This window comes from Aricia agestis, chromosome 14, assembly GCF_905147365.1.
Source record: "Aricia agestis chromosome 14, ilAriAges1.1, whole genome shotgun sequence".
NCBI lineage: Eukaryota > Metazoa > Arthropoda > Insecta > Lepidoptera > Lycaenidae > Aricia > Aricia agestis.
Window position 1 is genome coordinate 1,066,458 of NC_056419.1, and position 21,263 is coordinate 1,087,720.

Consider the following 21,263-nt stretch of genomic DNA (forward strand, 5'->3'; position numbering starts at 1 on the left):
GAGCGTGTCAGACGGTTGCATGAAGTTGATTGACGAAAATCTGGATATCTTGATTTTTGCTTCATGCAACCATCAGTCACGAATTTGAGTGAGTGTTGTCACATCTGACAAAATAGGAAAAAAATTAGAAACGTATGACATTTGAAAATCTTTGGCTTTGACCGACATAAAACTGAAGAGAATTGAGTGACCGTCTAATACGATTCGTCAGTCCATCTGTCAAACATAATTCATGATTGACGGAATTGACTGTCGCTTGCATGAGAGTGTAATGGATGCCATATAGTTTTGAAAAATTATAGGAAAGTTAAGAAATTTTCGTACACATTATGTAAAATTATCATCGTCTTAATATCCCTCGGTGACGGTCGTTTTGTTGTAAACAAGTTGTATAAATACAGAGATCCTCAAATTGCCTCAAAATACATTAATACATCTGTATCTGCATACAAAATGCATAGTTTTATTGTAAATAGTAGTATAAAAACAGCTTATCCGAAAGATTATAACATTTAAGTTTCATAAAAATATTAAAGCACTCCCCAAAATAGACGAGGAATTCGTACGACGATATTATAAAGTCCTCGATGGACGAAAGTTGACAACTTATCTGAATGAATATCAGTAGAGTATTAGTATCATAAAAATATTAAAGCACTTACCAAAATAGACGGGGAATTCGATCGACGACATTATAAAGTCCTCGACAGACGAAAGTTCACAAAACGTTCGTCGCTACGGGCTTGCTACGCGTCGCTACGAATTTGCTACGCGCGGCTACGAATTTGCTACGGAGCTACGAAGTGCTACGCGACCGCTACGAAGGCGCGTCGTAGTCCAACTGACGGGGCGCGAAGTTTACAAGCTTCGCGCGACTTCGCTCGCGTATCGATTTAGATTTTTGAATATTCGATAACGAAATTGAAATAATGAACATACATTTGTATTTAAATACATTGTAAATTCATAGAGAATTAAATTTTTATTTAAAATAAGGCTTTTCGAGATTGACTGAAATGAACCGTCACCAGAAGTACTTCCAGACCAATACGACCAGCTAACCTTCAAGAAGAGAGCGTATTCTCTCTTAAAAGGCCAGCAACGCACCTGCAGCTCTTCTGATGCTGCGAGTGTCTATGGGCGACGGTAGTTGCTTTCCATCAGGTGCCTTCTTATTTTATAAAAAAAAAGACACAATATATCAAACCTTAAAAGATAGAATCTTGAAATGTTAGTATCTACAAAGAGGGGATTTGTGAAAATTCTACCCCTAAGGGGGTTAAATAGTTGTTCAAATTTGTATCCGAAAAATACTAATATTTCAAGCATAGCGAAGCCGCGGAAAAAACTTGTTATATTGGCTTTTTGGGTGCAAAAAACATATTAATCTAGAGCTACCAATACGACAGCAAATTCACTATTTTATTTTGTTCTAACGCAAAAACAAGTTACTTTATATTCACAATATTCTCGTATTTCATTTTGACTTTTGATGTTTTATAACTTTAAATTGGATTTGGTTCTCAATCTGATATTTTGGATTTCAGTCACGATACTCATATATTGCAAGTATATAAACGCAAAGATTTTAAAAGTAAAGATGAGTTCTCACGAACATTTTGCATAAGACCTCTGTAGCTCAGTAATTAGCAAGTCTATAGCTGAGAACTTGTTTGATTCCTGCCAGAACGTCTTCCCTTTGAGTCTGTGCGTGGACATATTAATTATTATGTCTTATAATTAATATAATAATTTAAAAAAAAAAATTCGATATGTATATATTTTGTAATGTAGTACTGAGTATTATATAACACTAGCTGTCCCGGCAAACGTTTCTTTGCCCGTATTATTTTATTGAAGTGACTAAATAAGTGTGTCACCATGGCAACGTCGATCGCTATCCCGTCGCACAAACAATGGTTGCCGTCAGTGAGTCGAGTTGTAATAATTTACTATTATTTATTCAATAAATGCACTTATCGATATAAAAAGTACCCAGTAGCCGATTCTCAGACCCACTGAATATGCATATAAAATTTGGTTAAAATCAGTAAAGCCGTTTCGGAGGAGTATGTGGCCTAACATTGTGACACGAGAAATTTAATTACATAATTGGTATTTGAGACTGCCTGGGACCAAATTGACGTTGTTCATATTAGTACTTGTAAGAGGAAGCTTTATCCTGCGCTTTGTAATAACTTGCATTGGCCCCAATGGTACACTAGTTTTGGACACAACTTACCGCTAAGATAGGGCCTGTCTTTACCTTATTAAGTCACGACAGTACCGTCCATATTCTACGCTTATCATAATACCTGTATTTCAAAGACAGACAAATAATTTTATTAGTAGATAAAGATATGTAAACGAGCGAACATAATAAAGGGACCTTTTTATTTTAAAGAAGGTATAAAAAGAAACTTGCCAAATAGAATATGAAGGTCATGCACGGGGCAGAATTTTAAATAGAGTCGAACGATTCAGGACTGGACATGATTATTACTGTGTTTACCCAACAGGTACCGAAAGGAGGGTAATGTTTGATGATGACATGAAAGTATTTGGAAGGTGTTTGTACCTTTGTGGTAATGAAATGCCTATGCTACTATTATATTTTAGCATACGTTTATAGTTCGCTCAAAGAATATTCCAAAAGGCGGTGTTGAGTGCGTGATCTTGAACTTGAGCAATTTCTTCAAAAATGTATTCAGGATGCCCAGAAGGTAATCATACTAAAAATTCCCGCCTCTGGGGAGGCGCCGGGGTGTTGGGAGGGAGTTGAAACTTGAAGTTCTCTTTCCCCATTTTTTAACCCCTTACTAATAAACGTTGTATAAGCTTTGAATAGTTATACAGAGTTTTGTTCCTGTCACACAAGTGACATTTTTAATTGGATTGAAGAAGACAAAACACTGTATAACTATTCAAAGCTTATACAGCGTTTATTAGTAAGGGGGTAAGACTTTTGTTCATATCTTTAAAGTGGTACGTTGTAAAAAAGAAGGGAAAAGCTTATATACACACACTGGCAAAATTAGCGGAACATTGGTAAAAAGGGCCAAAACTTGAACTCAAGTGGGCCGGGCTGTCTGAAAGCCTTTTTTATAGCTTCTAAGCTCATTCAAGAAATAAAATATTGAACGAAACTGGCAAGTTGACAGGTTTTTATAGCAATTATGCCCTAATAAGTGTTTTTCGATTATTGACGTTGTAAGTGTTCCTGATAAGAATGGCGTTTTAGCGGGGTGCAAGGTATGCTCAGCTCATTTGATTGTTTGGTTTTTGGAAGAATACATTGCTTAGATACAAAATTAGTGGTTTCCCAGTATCTGCGACAGCTAGAGCTGTAACCACGATAGAGAAAGGTCACACCTACCGTTCGGTCAGTTAGGCCAGGTGTGTCGGCTTCCGTGGTTCATCGTAACTTTCAACGCTTCAGAGAGACTGGATCTTACGTTCGGAGATGAGAACAAGGCAGATATCGGGTGACAATGGTTCAGGATGACCATTTTGTAAGGAAACAAAACTTAAGAAATCGACCTCAAACTGCTATGCAGACACGAAACCTGTCGGAACAGGTCCAAGATGAACGTGTAAGTGATTGTACAGTAAGGAGAAGACTCAAAGAAGTTAAATTAAACTCAAAAGTACCAGCAAGGGCACCAAAACTTGAGACAGGACACCGAAGAGCCAGGCTAAGATTTGCACATGAACATCAAAATTAGACAAGTGAGTGAAATCTTGTGCGGTACAGTGATGGGAGCAAATTCTGTGTACATTGTATTGACAGGCGATAAAGAATGTGGATAAATTATAAGGAAAGCTACAGGCCATCAAACTTACCGGAAACAGTGGCCTATGATGCAGGCTTCGTAATGGTTTGGAGTTGCATATGATTTGGAGCCCGCATGGAGCTGATGATTATAGATGATGGTACTTTGACAGTACAGAGCTATAGCACCGACATCCTGGAACTGCATGGTGTGCCTTTTACACAGTTTCAGGTACTAATTTCAATTTTATGTGCGTTCATAGAGTAAGAAAATCGGGCATTATTACCTAAACGATGCTGGTGTAGCCCAGGTGGAGAGGCCAGCGTGGTCTACGGATGTGGATCCGATTGAAGACGTGTGGCACATCAATGAGTGAACGGTACGAGTTAAAACTCCAGCTCCAAAATGTGTCCAGGAGCTCGAGTTGGCGCTACTGGAGGAGTAGGAAAATATCCCACAGGAAATGATTGACAATTTAAATGCAAGCATGGAATGGCGTATCCAGGCCCTCTTGAGATCCATAGAAGGCATTACACCAGCATTACACGCTTTTAACATGGCATTTCTTTAATAAAAATGGAGAATTTATCTTAAAAACTTACTACTGAAATTTCAAAGATTTTCTTAATTTTTTGATTTTTGCTGAATTTTTTCTATTTTTCACGTTTTTATGCCCCACATTTATATAAAATTTATTTTTTAATAATCAATTAGTAAATAAATAAATAAATATATAAAAATCAGTAAACAATTTAAAAAAATTGAAAATTTTGTTATGTTCCTCTAATTTTGCCAGTGTGTTTAATTTAATACAACTTTGTCTTTTACACTTTGTACCTATCACCAATCAATGATGAATCCAAGGAAGCAAACCTACTGTGTAACTCAAACTCAAACTCAAAATTTTTTATTCAGAATAAATTTTTTCAAATATTCTCTGAACGTCGGGGCTACACAGATGCCTACCACCGGTTCGGGAACTAACCCGGCGAGAAGAACCGGCGTAAGAAACTCGCACGGGGCCATCTTTTTCTAAAAAGATGGAAAATTACAAAAAATATATTATAAAATAACAGTGTCATTATGACTAAATAAAATACAACGAATGTACAATTATTATACATATTATAATGAAACAGCTCTGCAGGGGGCGACCTTATTCCCATGGCGTACTATCATTCATGAAATCAGTAACTTTATAGTACGCTTTGGTACACAAACGTTCTTTAACAACTTTTTTAAATCTATTAATTGAGAGATTTTGAACGCTTTCTGGGATCCTATTATAAAGGCGTATACATTGACCTTTAAAAGAATTTTTGACTTTAGTAAGTCTAGTCACCGGAATTTCAAGCTTATGTTTATTACGAGTATTTCTCCCATGGGTATCACATTTTTTCGTGAATTGATATATATTCTTTTTAACATATAATACATTTGATAGGACATATTGAGAAGCAACAGTTAAGATTCCAGTTTCCTTAAATTTTTCTCTAAGTGAAGTATTACGGGCCAACTTGTAGATTGCCCGCACAGCTCGCTTCTGCAGCACAAAAATTGTATTTATATCTGCAGCATTGCCCCACAGCAAAATGCCGTAGGACATAATACTATGAAAGTAACTAAAATACACTAGACGTGCTGTTGTTTCATCTGAAAATTGTCTAATCTTACTTACTGCATATGCTGCTGAACTGAGTCTGTCGGCCAACCCAGCAATATGAGGGCCCCACTGAAGCTTGGAGTCTAGTGTAATACCTAAAAATACAGCTGTATCCACTAGCTCCATAACATCACCATTTAAAAGCACATTGGTTTCCGTTTGCCTTACATTGGGCAATTTGAATTTAATACATTTTGTTTTTTTACTATTAAGTAAAAGATTATTAACACTAAACCAATGTACAATCTTTGAGAGAGCATTATTTACTTCGTCATAACACGCATTAAGCCGTTTGACATTGAATGTAAGAGATGTATCATCAGCAAATAATACTATCCCATGTTTATCTTTAATTAAGAATGGCAGGTCATTTATATAAATAAGAAACAGGAAGGGTCCTAATATAGACCCCTGTGGGACCCCCATTTCAATTTTTGCACCAGCAGATTTTTTACCATTTATCTCAACCCTCTGAGTTCTATTTGACAAGTACGATTTTAGGAGGGCGAGTGCTGTGCCTTTTATGCCATAGTGACAGAGTTTCCTGACCAATGTTTTGTGTTGCACGCAATCAAAGGCCTTTGAGAGATCGCAAAAAACTCCTAGAGCATCCTGCGACGTCTCCCAGGCATTAAAAATACTACTGATCAATTCAACGCCTGCGTCTGTAGTAGACCGTCCCTTTGTAAATCCAAATTGTTTATTATGTAAAATATTATTTATATTAAAGTGCGTTAGTAATTGATTCAGTATTATCTTTTCATAAATTTTACTCAATGTCGGTAAAATAGATATAGGTCGGAAATTAGACGGGTCCAACTTACTACCAGATTTAAAAAGAGGTAAAACTTTACTGTGTTTCATTAGATCAGGAAATACGCCACTTTTTATACAATCATTAAATATAGTCGCTAAGTAGGGCGCGATAACATCGATTATAGATTTAATAACTTTCATTGATAGGCCCCACAAATCAGTAGTGTTCTTAATATTTAGTAAATTGAAAGTTTTTAAAATGTCTTCAGGACCTACTTCTTTAAATCTAAAGTCGATATCACATTCATTTACATTTTCTTTAAGTAACAATATAGCATCATCAGGAGAGTCCTTTAGGTTACTTGTAATTGAAACTGGAATGTCAGCGAAAAATTTCTCAAAAGCAGTCGCAACATCATTGTCGGAAGTTATATTTTTGTTATCTATATTTAATTTAAAATCTGAGTTGTGACTGGCGACTCTTCCAGTTTCACTTGCTATTATTTGCCACGTTGTCTTTACTTTATTTTTTGAATTCTTAATTTTATTTCTAATGTGAATAGATTTGGCAGCCCTGCAGACTTGTTTAAATATTTTTGAATATAATCTTACATAGTTTATAAAGTGTTCACTTTGATTTATAGTTCTTTCATTATAAAGGTCATACAGTTTTAATCTGCTTTTCATAATACCTGGTGTAGCCCATTCACTAAATTTACTCTTATTGTTTTTTCCAACTGTCTTAGAGGTGAAGGTAGTATCAAAATGGTTTTTAATTAATTTGAAAAGATTACCAAATGTCATATCTGGACTACTATGATATTCTAAATTTCCAATCTTAGATATAATTTCACCCCTAAACTTCTCAATACGTTTATCATTAATTGGAATACAAGTACTTTTGTTTTTACATACTTTTTTGAAATTCTTGTTCATGGGGAAAATAGCTCGTTGTCCACAGTGATCAGAGCTTAGTATGTTTAAGACTTCTTTCTTTAAGGAGTCTATATTGGTAAAAATATTATCAATGCATGTAGCAGAGTTGCCACTGATCCTTGTGGGTTCATAAAACAAATTTGTCAAATTATATGATCTTAATAAAGAAGTGAATCTAACAGTGGTTGAATTATTGTCTAAAATATTTATATTAAAATCACCACAAAGTAAAATGTGTTTGTTAGATGCACTTATTTTTGTTAATAAAATCTCCATGTCCTTTTCAAATATATCATATAATCCTAGTGGAGGCCTGTATACACATATAATAATAAAGTTTCCCACCTCTACGCAGGCTATTTCAGTTGTTCGTTCTGTAGAGAGGCTCACTAAGTCCTTACGTTCTTTATATTTTAAATTCTTGTTAATTAGTATGAGTGAACCACCTCTTATGGCTTTTTCTCTGCAGAAAGAACTTGCCAGCTGGTGCATACTATAATTTAACATTATTTCATTTTTCTTGAACCAATGTTCAGTAATACATAAAATATCTACATTATTGTTATTTAAAAATAAATCAATTTCTAGTTCCTTATTTGACATTCCTTGTATATTTTGATGCACCAGCGTAAGTGAACTAAGTTTACTATTTTGAATTAGATCTACAGTGCTAGAGACATCCTCTGTTGTCTTATAGTCTAATTTAAATTATTTTTATTTGGAACATATTCCAAGCTGTCATTAGATGTCATATCATTATGACCAAACTGCTCAACAGAAGCAGTTATCGTCCTACTAGCCAAGTTCTTGGCTGAATTTAAAAATAAAAAATTGAATAGCGTACTTGCTATAAGTCGTGTAAAATAAAATGATAGAAAATATCTATCTAATGTCAACTTACATAATTTATAATTAAGAATATTATTAATGTCAATAATGTTTATCTTATTCTCAGTTTCATTCAATAATATACAATTATTATTAACAGCCTTATACAATTGGCTATTAAGCTTATATCTTAATTTGTTTTCCCATGGCAACCGTTTTATGTAGGGAAATGTAAATAAGATAACTTTACTTACATTTTTAAGTAAACTTAGTGATTCTATATACTTTTCCAATTGATCTTTATTGACATTTCCCCGTCTCCCTGACAATATTAATAATGTAGTATTCGGGCAGTGAGTAATGCTTAAAACTTTATTTGATATTTGTTCAAATGTAGCACCCGGCATACAGGTATTGCATACTGACTGTCCTTCGTACAACTTACTCAGTTGCATTCCGACACCACGACCCAGCTCATCGCTGTAAATATTGATTGAGCCTGGTCTTGAGGCCAATGATGCATCTAAGTTTTCTATATTAGAGGGTTTGGAATGAGTCTCCACATCCATAGTAAGATTAATGATATCCGATGAACAGTTTACTTTACATTGGCATGATGAGTTTAGTAATAGAGACTTAAGTCTTTCTTCATTATAATGGGACTCCTCAAGCAAAGTGTTCAACGCTGATATATGACTAGATATTTCCAGTTGTGCCAGTTCATATCTTTTAGTAACAGATTGGAGGGAGGCATGTAAATATGTAATTTCTGATTGGAGACTGCATACCTCTGCCTCATATGAACATATCGTACTTTCCAATTCCTTGGTACTAGCTAAATATTTGTTCCTTATTAAGATTTTGTCTTTTGCAACTTTCGTTAGTTTAATAATATTTTTCTTATTATTTATTAATAATTTTCTGGTTTTTTTAATGCATTTATTAATTTTTATATATTTTTTTAGTTTATTTTTGCTTTGAAATGTGTAGGAAGGTATGCTGTCATCACCCGTTAAATCTATTATTGGTAATAAAGTATTCTTATTGTTTGTGACATCTTTCTCTATAATACTAGGATCCCTCCCAAACATTTCTTGGAACAAGTTTTGTGTTTGTGAGGATTTGTGTTCATGAATTTCGGTTTCAAGTGACTTAATCTGTGTATGGGCTTCATCGAGTTTCCTCTTCCACATGGTAGTGTTGCTCAGGGCCTCCTCATACTCATCCCTACACTGGTCGAAGCTGTCCACCATATTTTGTAATTGAATATTCTTTTGACACAATTCCTTATAATTTATGTTTAAAGTTATACAGTTATACTGTGGACGTAGTGTGTCTTTATATGACGGTCCCGCCTTTTAAATGTTCCCGTGACATTTACTGTCACGGGCGTGACGCTAAAGAACGTTTTCCCGTAAGTGTGCGAACGTTTTGACGACTCATTTATTTTATAGAGAACTAAAAATATTCACGTATAGAGAAATAGCTACAGCCTACAGGTCATCCAAAAGTTTAAGATCGCTTGCCGAAACTGGAGGAGTTATAACTTGTAACGGTTAATAACCCCTCCAGTGATTCCTGAATATAAGGCTCATGAATATAGTATCTACCAATAACGAGCAGTCTGATCACTGATCTTAAAATAGCGTACACCCACACTCGCTTGAATAAAAGAGCGAATATTGAGCCTTTCCTTCAATTTATGCTTTGTGATCTTGTTGTGCGTATATTATGCGTATAAATGTGCCATTGATATGAAGCGAATAGTGAAAAATATTCACTTGTGTACAGAGAAACAGTTACATAGTGACAGTTTGACAGCGCTACGAGTACTACAAGCATACTTGTAGACATGTCTCCTATAACATGGTGTTGGGTGTTTGTGTTGATCAAGTTTGATTTTTACAAGACTGAGTTTTTCTACCGTATGTAATTGGAATGAAGTTCCTTATCGCGCGTTTGGCGTAAATCTGAAGGCTAGACAGAACGATATTTGACCTTGATTTGACCTCGACACTTTTTTATTAGTACCTGCATGTTAGGGGCAGAGGGCGTAGATATTAAGTATTCCTGTGCGTCAACAGATGGCGTTTTTTTAATAAACAGCAACGCATTGTTTTTTAAATAATTTTTTTGAGTGTAAATTATGTATACAGGTTTTTTGAACATAAGAAATAACTTCGTTCCATTCGGGTGTCCCTTGACACCTCTCAAGTTTTTTTAAAATTATACATTTATACTCGAAAAGGCAAAGGCTGTGTCTGCGAATTAGGGGACAAGAATAAAAACTCGGGAAACAAAATATAACTGTGTATTAAGGTCAAGTTACAAGTTGTGTCCCTACTCTTCCCGGGTAGAAATTGGTCTGCTGGCGTAGGCCGCGTCCAGCGGCCGGCCTCCCCTCTCGCTCCTCTAGGACTGGTTTGACGGTCGCTGCGCGGCTCGCTCGCTCCGTCGGCCGGCGTCCCGCGCCCCACTTGCCGCACCCCTCTCGCCATGGTCTCGAACATCCTGGGCCCCCTTGGAAGAAGCTGGTACTTCTTCCAAAGCATCTGCATCGTCAGGAAGGGGGCACACTTTGTTTAGTGCGCGACGTTCGACGCCCTTGTAGGTGGTGAAGTCGGCAACGCGGCAGACTTGGCATCCTTGCCAGGATATAGCCGGTGGACCCTGCCCAGTCTCCACTTCATGAGAGGTAAGTTATCTTCCTTGAATACGACCATTGATCTTTCTTGGAGTCCTCTATATGGAGATCGCCACTTCGTTTTCGTTTGTAGCTCGGATAGGTACTCGTGATACCACCTTTTCCAGAAATCCTCTCTTAGGTTTTCTATTAACTGGTATCTCGTTCTGATTTTTCTTTCAGGTGTAGTCGGAGGCGATGGAAGTGACGTTAGCGGCCGCCCGATCAGAAAGTGCCCTGGGGTCAAAGGAGAAAAGTCGTTGGGGTTACATGATAAAGGAGTGAGGGGTCGGGAATTGAGGACGGCTTCGATCTGTGTACAAAGCGTACTCAATTCCTCAAACGTTAAACTAACATTTCCGACAATTCTCTTTAAGTGAAATTTTGCGCTTTTAACACTGGCTTCCCATAAGCTGTCAAAAGTTGGCGAATAGGGGGGATTAAAAATGAAGCGAATGCCCTCCTCTGTAGTGAAATTATAAATTCAATTAATGCCTGCATTTAAAACTCTGTTTAATTCATTATTGGCACCTACATAATTAGTAGCATTATCACAATGAATTTAGCTTGGTTTACCTCTGCGTGATATAAATCTACGAAGGCAAGAAATGAAAGCATTTGTTGTGAGATCACTAACAATTTCTAAGTGTAATGCTTTAGTACAGAAACAAACGAATAGACAGATATAGCTTTTAGATATTCTATTACCACGGCCAGTTTTACTCGAAATTAAAATGGGGCCCGCAAAATCGGTCCCACAGATTTGGAAAGGATAATTTCTAGTTACTCTACTGGCCGGTAGATTGCCCATCAACGGCTCCATAGTTTTGCCTCGAAATCGGGTACATATGACACATTGTCGTAGGTGCTCGGCTCGCATCAACAGTTTCGTGAAATAATATTTTCCATCTAGCAACACAGGATGTTTCTTTTCGAAATTGAAGTCTGTGTTGCTGAGCCGACCACCCACTCTTAAGACACCGCTGTCGTCGATGAATGGAGAGAACTGTAACAAAGTGGAAGAGGTAAGTTTTTTATCCTTTTTAATTAAGTTGATTTCATTTAAGAATGTATCTGATTGTGCTATTTTAATAAGTGTTATCAAGGATTGTTTAAGTTCAGTTTCTGTTAAAGAGCCTGTAATTTTATTATTTTAGCGGCCGGCCTCCCCTCTCGCTCCTCTCGGACTGGTTTAACGGTCGCTTCGCGGCTCGCTCGCTCCGTCGGCCGGCGTCCCGCGCCCCAATTGCCGCACCCCTCTCGCCGTGGTCTCGAACAGGCTGCTTGTTTTCGTGGACAATGCACGGTTGCTTCGCAATTCGGCGTGTACAGAGCCGCGAGACCACACATGTCTAGAAGTTTATCACACAACTACAAGCGGTTAGAAGTTGCGAAGCCCTAATATGTTTAGTTTTCTAAATGTCAAAGGTTAATGTTTGAAGTAATTAGTACGAATCAAGCAGACAGTGATATATTTATTTCTTTAAAAGTTATTTTGCAGTCACTTTGGCATCTAGTTTTTTTTTTTTAAATAACTGAACTCGAACTAATTAAGAAAATGAAAAATATGAGTAACGTTTGAACAGCGTTTATCAGTTCGTTTATTATTGTCGAAAAGACGCATAATAATGTAATTATAGAACTAAAACAGAATGTACAAAATTAAAATTAAAACTATTATTGTAGTGACCACAGATTTTAGAAGGTAGTGACAGTTAGGTTATGCTTGCAGTTAAAAATTGGACACATTTTCCTTATTTTTAGTTCACACTCATGACACTGTTGTCATGAGTGTGAACTTTTTCATAAAAAGATTTCATAAAAAGAACATGAGAAATTGCACCGTCAATTAAATTTCACTACTACAAGCATACAGGCTACAGACTACAGTGTGCCTTTATTGACTAGACGTTTTTGCTGCCTAGTCAATAATGTACTATCAGAGAAGTTGATTCTAGGCAGATGGAGGACCTAGGTACTTAATTTGGCCGGGTTATCACGACAACAGATCACGACTTATATTGAATTAAATGGCAAAAAAAAAATGCAAAATTAAAATAAGCCAACCAAATGACGTAGGTCAGTCAACTGCCTATGAATCAATTTTGTCGATGGTACAAAATGGAATGCTTGTAATATGCCACAATTGATAAAAAAGTGATATTATTATATACAAACATGTGCTTAAAAGCAGTTATCAAATTGACAGCTACGAAGCCTTTTCTTTGCTTACTGTTTTTACGTGATGGTTAGGTTGTGCAAAGCTGCTTTATATTCATGTAAAGACAAGCACATGACATGCCAATCATAAATAATCGGCCAAATGCGAGTCGGACTCGCGCACGAAGGGTTCTGTACCGGTATAGAGCGAAAGTAGACAAAAAATTGTGTTTTTTGTATGAGAGCCCCCCTTAAATATTTACTTTTATTTAATTTTATTATTAATTATTAAAGTAACAATGTAATTAAGTTTTTTGTGACAAGTGCCTAGCTGTTACCATTATTGATTACGAGCTAAAAAGGCCAAAAAAATCACGTTTCTTGTATAGGAGCCCCCCTTAAATATTAACTTTATTTTATTTTTAGTATTTGTTGTCATAGCGGCAATAAATATATACATAATCTGTGAAAATTTCACAAGTGTAGCTATAGCCATTCTTGAGTTACAACTTACAGCCTCAGTAATCATCATACAGGCCAAGTCCCGAAAGCTCGCAATCCATGACAGCGTTCCTCATGCAGTTGTAGCTATTTTTTTTTTATGAGATAAGGGGGCAAACGAGCAAACGGGTCACCTGATGGAAAGCAACTTCCGTCGCCCATGGACACTCGCAGCATCAGAAGAGCTGCAGGTGCGTTGCCAGCCTTTTAAGAGGGAATAGGGAAGGGTAAGGATGGGAAGGGAAGGGAATAGGGTAAGGTAGGGAATAGGGGATTGGGCCTCCGGTAAACTCACTCACCCGGCGAAACACAGCGCAAGTGATGTTTCACGCCGGTTTTCTGTGAGAACGTGGTATTTCTCCGGTCGAGCCGGCCCATTCGTGCCGGAGCATGGCTCTTCCACGTATAAAGCTATAGCGTAGCTATATCCCTGCACACTAACACCTGTGTCTATTATACTGACACTGATGGAGACGCTGTAGCAGATTTCATAAAAAGAACCACGGAGGTGTCAACCGATCACATAAAAGATTATAACATTAAAATGGCTATAAAAGACAGGAACGATAAAGTCCTAAGCCACATAGCGGGTCATGAATTGTGATCCTCAGAGATCGACAGAAATAAAATAATCCTAAATAAATGATTAAAACCTAAGTGTGGACCCTGGACTGGTCAGCTGGATCGACAGAGCCTCGCCCTTTCCCAAGACACGGTCCTGGCGATTCCACTGGTTGGCATCTGGTAGATTCGACACAGAACGATATCTCTTAAATACCCTAGAAACTCCACCCAGCTTGAGTGACCCCTCTCCACCAAGCCAATGTCACAACATCTAAAGGCAAAGGGTGGAGCAGCATAATATCTTAAGAAATCTAAAAATGTCGGATCTACTCGCCGCCACAACGGACCACACCGTGCAAAACATTATAATTATTATGCAATTTATAAAACAAAAATATATATTAGTATGTATATTACATATTATTAATATATTTATTGTTATTAGTTATTACATATATAAGTATTATAATATATTATATTCTATTATATACAGGGTGTAATAAGACCACTTCCGATAACTTTGGGGTATGATTATACTACATTTTCTGATTACGAATATTGTATTTTTTTTTTATTTTTTTTTTAATTTTTTTAATTTTTTATTCTTTATTTTTTTATAATTAAAACCCTTTAAACATGATAATAAACCACATAGAAAAATATTTTAAAATATTTTTTTAAATTTTATTATTTTTACCCCAATACCCCATTTGCAAGCGCGCGGTCAACGTTCTCGTGTTCCGAGTACATACCCGAGAACGTTGACCGCGTTAATCAGCTGTTAGCTCCGCCCTACGCACGCTAAGTCGAAAGGTCGTATGCGACGAATGACGATACACTACGAGTTACGACTTACGACAGAACACACAGAAACCCTAATGTATGTCTTTTCAATTTCAAACCCATGAAAGTCACCATGACGTGGAACTTAGAACTCTGACCTCTGACCTCTCATCTAAGCTACTTGCAGTGTTAAGAGTTTAATGGTACCTCATGTAGAAAACTGTAAGTAACTGTCTGTGCATGTGTAACAACTTACGACAGTATGGCAAACTTCTAAGATTATTAGACTAGTTAAAAAGTTCATCGTAAGTAACGAAACCTATGCGGATGAACTGTTTATCCGCAATCGTCACTTATCAATCGAAATAACAGATGATACACGAAAAAACCTCATACGTAAAACTGGCAATTAACTTACGTGAAAAATGTTGAGTTCAAGTGTTCTTACTTCTTTGTGCATTTTAAAAATAGTCCTTAACACCAAGCAATAAGACCAGTCACCACCAAGAACGTCAAAAAAACTTCTCGTTAACGAAATGTATCACACCACAAAGTATTTTATTACAACTGAAATAATAATCAATTATTTATTAACACTTTACACAATACTACCACGTTTTGATACTTGAAGTAATTGTTAAAAAATCAAACTTATCTCCTAACAACCTATTACCTCAATGCTCAAATGGCTACTAAATTAAAAAATCTATTTTAATTTTTGAAATAATGTTCGTCGTGTATCGACTTTCGGAAGTAGTCAAAGGACACCGAACGGCGGCTTGCTTTGATCGCGGCGCCGACAAAGCGCGCCGCTCTGCAGGTGCCTGACGCACGTGTCGCTAATCCATTTCAAGGACAATCTAAGTGTTGTACCCTATAAATTCAATACTATTTAGTCGATATTTAAATTACCATTAAATAATAAAAATTATAACTATTATTTAGTAGATCTCATCTCATTTTTTAAATTCGATACCTACATTACCGTGATAAAGTGATTGTTATACCGTGGTACGCGTTATGCGCGTCTAAAATACTTTAATACCTAATTAATTAAATAACTTTTAATTATTGTCGCTTTTCTTAATATTGAGTAGGTATTTGTTTATTTTTAGTTTGACAGTAATCAATACGTACTCGTATGTAAAACAATTAATACGATTTATCGATAAAAAAATTATCGATTACTCAAAATATTCACATTGCACAGGGATACATCCCTATTATTTTACAAAGTTTTTTCTTCAATTTTGTTCAGTCGGCTGTCTAACACGCGCCGTGCTGGTGTAGGTACTGTGACGTTTTTGTTTAAGTTTTGTAATTTTACGTTTAGATGTTGTCATATTATTGCTTGTTTTGTGTATTGTTAACTATTTTTTTTTATGTTTGTAATTAATAACGGGCCGTGACAAGATACGTCCGATGAATGTGCGATGCTTTAAGGAACAGGTGAACATCGTCGTCGATAGACGATAGTGCGGTTTAAACAGTGCAATAAAAAGTGTTTAAAAAATTGGAATGTCTCCTGTAATTACTTTTGTTAAGTGTTGAATAACTCTGCAATCTACATCGAGTTAGATGGATCATGGAGCACAGTTCGAACTGCATTTCATAAAAGCAGACAGCTGATCACAGGTCAGTGAACATGTTATCACGTATGTTTTCCGTTGATAGGTATTGATAGGTGCAGTAGGTAACTGTGTATGTATTTTTACAGATGTGTAAATCGGATGATGATCGGATGTGAATTATGATTTCTTTTCCTTTTTGGCCGGAAGTAAAAACTGAGTATTTTTGAGTAAAAACCTGAGAAACGGTAATTAATAAATTGTAACATTTTGTTAAATCGTGTAAACTATTGTAATTTAATAATCATTACAATATTGGTGGTTTATTCACTACCTACGGGCTAGGGTATAGGGCACACCACGATCAGCTGTTTTGTCTTAACTCATGACTAGCGCAGAGCCGCGCGCGCGGTATTCGGCGCGGGCGGCGCGGGGGGGCCGGCTCGGCCCGGGGTTTCATTCATCGGCGGCGGGCGATATTATCGCGCATTAACTGCACGCATTATACATTGCGTGTTGAAAATTTTGACTATTTTAAAAACTGGCGATTACATGAAAATTTCTTGCACCAATGGATATATCTCATGCCCTATAATAACCCCACGAAGTTATCGGAAGCGGTCTTTTGACACCCTGTATATATAACAAAAACCATGGGCATGTGATGGACTCCAATTATTATTACAATTAATGATATTATTTAAATTATCCTTGGTGCGAAAAACAATACAAAGATAGCAAAAAAAGGATATGGGCGCAGAGCCCATAGACGGCCCTTTAATTAAATAAATAAAAATAAAAAAATAAAAAACTTACAGCCTGGAGACAGACAGACAGACAGACAGACAGACGGACAGACAGACAGACAGACGGACAGACAACGAAATCTTAGTAATATGGTCCCGTTTTTACCCTTTGGGTACGGAACCCTAAAATCGTAAAAGCTTTCAACAATTTATAAATCGACACGTTCACGCGCAATTTGGCGGCGCCGCCACATTACCCGTCATATTGGTTTTATGTTACAATCATCAGGAATACATTAACGGTATTGGCCTTGTGTGTATGTCTGACATACACACAAGGCCAATGACAACCCACACACACATATTATTACATAAATACTTCCGCTTTCAACCAAAAATCTATTATAAATGGTACTATTTTACCTACTCTTTTTGCTATAACGATTTTTTAGATATTATAATAGGTGATTAAATTAATTCCCCCAACCCGATGGCCCCAACGAATAAACGAGCAATCGAAAAACGACAACTTTTCAGGAAGACAAAAAAACGTTTGGAATCACATAACTTGAATTACATAATAAACAGACAAATATAGTGTATTATCAAATCAAAGGTAAAAAAATATATCTTTCAGTTCATAATACATTTATTATCTATTATATATAAATAAAATTGGAGTGTCTGTTTGTAATATTAAAATAACCGTTTTTTACTACATGCATATGAATATTTAGAAGGTACTTACACCAAAATAACAATTTTTAGAATTTTTGTCTGTCTGTATGTCTGTCTGTTTGTTCCGGCTAATCTCCGAAATGGCTGGACCGATTTTGACGGGACTTTTATTGGCAGATAGCAGATGTAATAAGGAGTAACTTAGGCTACTTTTTAACCGACTTCCAAAAAGGAGGAGGATATTTTTTTACTTTTTTATTTTTTACCTATGTATTTTACATTTGGTTGACGCGGGTAACAGCTAGTACTTAAATAAAAATAAACTATCAGTTTGCTACATATTTAAGAAAAACCAGATTAAATTATTATTCTAGCGTACCTAAATAATATTGCCTATGTGGCTTGTTTAACACTACTGTATCAATGCACGTTTATTCGTGTCATAAATGAAGCTAAAACAAGTGTTATAGTGAAATGTTGCATGGTTATTCCACGTTACATACATTTTTCCCCCTGAGCCTTGCTGTGGTCATCTACACACGCATTATTCTTGTATATTTTATTGACCTATTGTTGTTGTTTCAAAGTGAAATCAGTCAGAAATGATCTAAAGTCTAAACCAGTGTTTCCCAAACTTGTCGGGACCGCGGCCCATCCACAAGAAAGTTTAAAGTTCGCGGCCCACCGTTACTGTTGTTAACAAAATATGTAATTACGATTGTTACCAAAATATGTAGTTACGAACGTTACTAAAATATGTAAACACGAGCGTGACCAAATGCAATTAAGAGAATAACCAAATTTAATTACGAGCGTTACCAAATGTAAGCGTTACCAGATATGTAATTACAAGCGTCACTAAATTTAATTACGAGCGTTACCAGAATATGTAATTACGAACGTTACTAAATGTAACCACGAGCATTACCAAATGTAATAACGAGCGTTACCAAATGCAATTAGCAGCGTTACCAAATGTAAGCGTTACCAGATGTAATTACAAGCGTCACCAAATTTAATTACGAGCGCTACCAAATGTAATTACGAGCGTTACCAGAATATGTAATTAGTACGAACGTTACTAAATGTAACTACGAGCATTACCATATGTAATAACGAGCGTTACCAAATGTTATAAAGAACGTTACCAAATATAATTACGAGTGTTCCCAAATATAATTACGAGCGCTACCAAATGTAATTACGAGCGTTGCAAAATGTAATGTCGAGCGTTACCACATGTAAGTAATTACGAGCGTTACCAAATGTTACAAAGAACGTTACCAAATATAATTACGAGCGTTACCAAATATAATTACGAGCGCCATCAAATGTAATTACGAGCGTTACCACATGTAATTACGAGCGTTACCAAATGTTACAAAGAACGTTACCAAATATAATACGAGCGTTACCAAATATAATTACGAGCGCTACCAAATGTAATTACGAGCGTTACCAAATGTTATTACGAGCGTTACCAGAATATGTAATTACGAACGTTACTAAATGTAACTACGAGCAATTAACCAAATGTAATACGAGCGTTACCAAAATAATGTAACGTAACCTGACTAAATATCGAATCGTCCGCCATCTGCTTATTAAGAGGATACCACAGCAGCTAGAGAAATGAAAAAAAAGTACGTGTAATATCTATAGCTGTCTCCCTTACCTCAAGCCTATACCGCAGAACGCGATAGAGACAACTGCAGAAAATCCAGAAAATCAACGATTCGTTGTCCCCTGATTCCTTCTCCAAAACTTAACCGATTTAAGTACTTTTTTCATTAAAGATTAAAAAAAGGCTTGAGCTGTGTTCCTATGTTTTGCTTTTTTTGTATAATCTATCCAAATCTGTTTTCTGGACGTTTGAACACAGTGGAAAATCTGGCCATTTTTTTGGGTTTTTGAACGTTCATATCTTATTTAATAATTAAATTATGAAAAAAAGGAAAACATAGGGACATTGCATTAGTGGCCGTAGATATTCAGGAAAAAAATTATAACTCTACTAGCATTATCCAGGGAGGAAACAGGGGACAGCGTTTGTATGGGAAAAATGGCGGTGTGGAATCCTCTTAACCAATTTACTTAGCAGTACGTTCCGATGACAAAATCCCGATCGCTCCCAGTATCCTTGCCTTTATAATAGTAGTAATTGGTCTCTCTTAACAACTCTAGAGCTGTAAGTTAGATACTGGTGATTAGTTCAGCAATGAGAGTAAATTCCTGCACAACGGCTCCATATCGGCGATAGACAATAAATCGTGGATACGACCGCCATAAAGCTCGCAATAAGCCGACCAGCCCCTTTAGTATTGTCAAAGTAGAAATGCGATAGTATAGAAACACTGTGGAGATAAACTGAAGATACCGTTCCGATGTTTAACGCGGGTAATCGTGACCGATAAAAATAAAATGCCCCTTTATAACATAGACTGTATAATTAAAGTCTAAAAATTTACATAAAATCCTACTTTATGACATAGACCTACGCCAGCCTGCCATTAGTGCGGCGCTGCGGAGGACACGGACCAGCACACCCTTGAGGTGTGCGAGCGTTGGGCCGAGCAGCTCCATGATCTCATGGCAGTGCTTGGGCGGCTCTCGCTCTCAAGCACTCTCGTGGAGTACAGATAAAATACAGATAACAGATAAGTTTGGATGTATATGTATGAATGTTTGGTACTATTTTACGCAAAAACTACTAAACGGATTTTTATGAAACTTTACAATATTATAGCATATTAGGTAATATAGTCTCTCAAAAAAGTGAAGAAATTAAAAAGTGGCAGCATCGTAGTGTCATCACTTTTTTTCTTAGATTGATTTGAAAGGGATGACACTACGATGTTGCCACTTTTTAATTTCTTCACTTTCTTGACAGACTTTATTCTGATGTAGGTATCTAAGTTTATCATGCTATAACCGTTTGCTGAGCTGGGGTCAATTTTTGGTGTCACACAGCATTGTAGAAGTTAATTTTATAATATTATAGTCGAAATGTATCTACCTATACTTATATTATGATGTATTGTGTGATGCTAAAAATAAATCCATTATTATTCTTAACCTGTATTATTATTGTAAAGTTACGCATTGTCAGTGCGCATAGGCAACAATTTTAACCGACTTTCAAAATGGGGGTTGTGTTGTTCGTATTTTCATATGTTTAACGATTACTCCGCCGTTTGTGAACCGATTTTCAAAATTTTCTTTTTTTTAGTAGGCAAAGTTATTGGCCAAAACCAAAAATTGAGACTTTTGTCACTCTCCCCTCACTCCGGCTCACGTCCTAGACTTCAGGACTTTCAGTATGTTTTGTCCCTAAGCACCCTGAATTTTCTTTATTACACAAATAACAATAACTAGACCAATCAATCCGCAATCGGAATTGTTTTACTCGACTAGACCGAAACTAGACTCATAAATAAAAGAAACAAACACTAACTTGTTGGTAAATAATTATATGATTTATTAAGAAGAAGTGTTTGTATATTGTATTTGACAGTGACTCCCAAGGGCCTCTGCATACACGACCGGCCCATCGGTCTCTCACGACTCACTCAGTATTTCGTAACAGTTCGTTCAATTTCGACGGTTGCTCGGACCTTTGGCAAA

General features: G+C 36.4%; 1 protein-coding gene across 1 annotated transcript in view; it reads right to left on the reverse strand.

Annotated features, from left to right (window-relative positions):
- The window catches only part of LOC121733979 (serine/arginine repetitive matrix protein 1-like), a 127,049-nt gene extending 126,240 nt beyond the window's left edge, over window positions 1–809 (reverse strand). The window contains exon 1 of the mRNA XM_042124393.1: window positions 663–809. The gene's annotated coding sequence lies outside the window, so the exon portion shown is untranslated. The remainder of the gene's footprint in view (window positions 1–662) is intronic.
- Window positions 810–21,263: the final 20,454 nt, after the last annotated feature.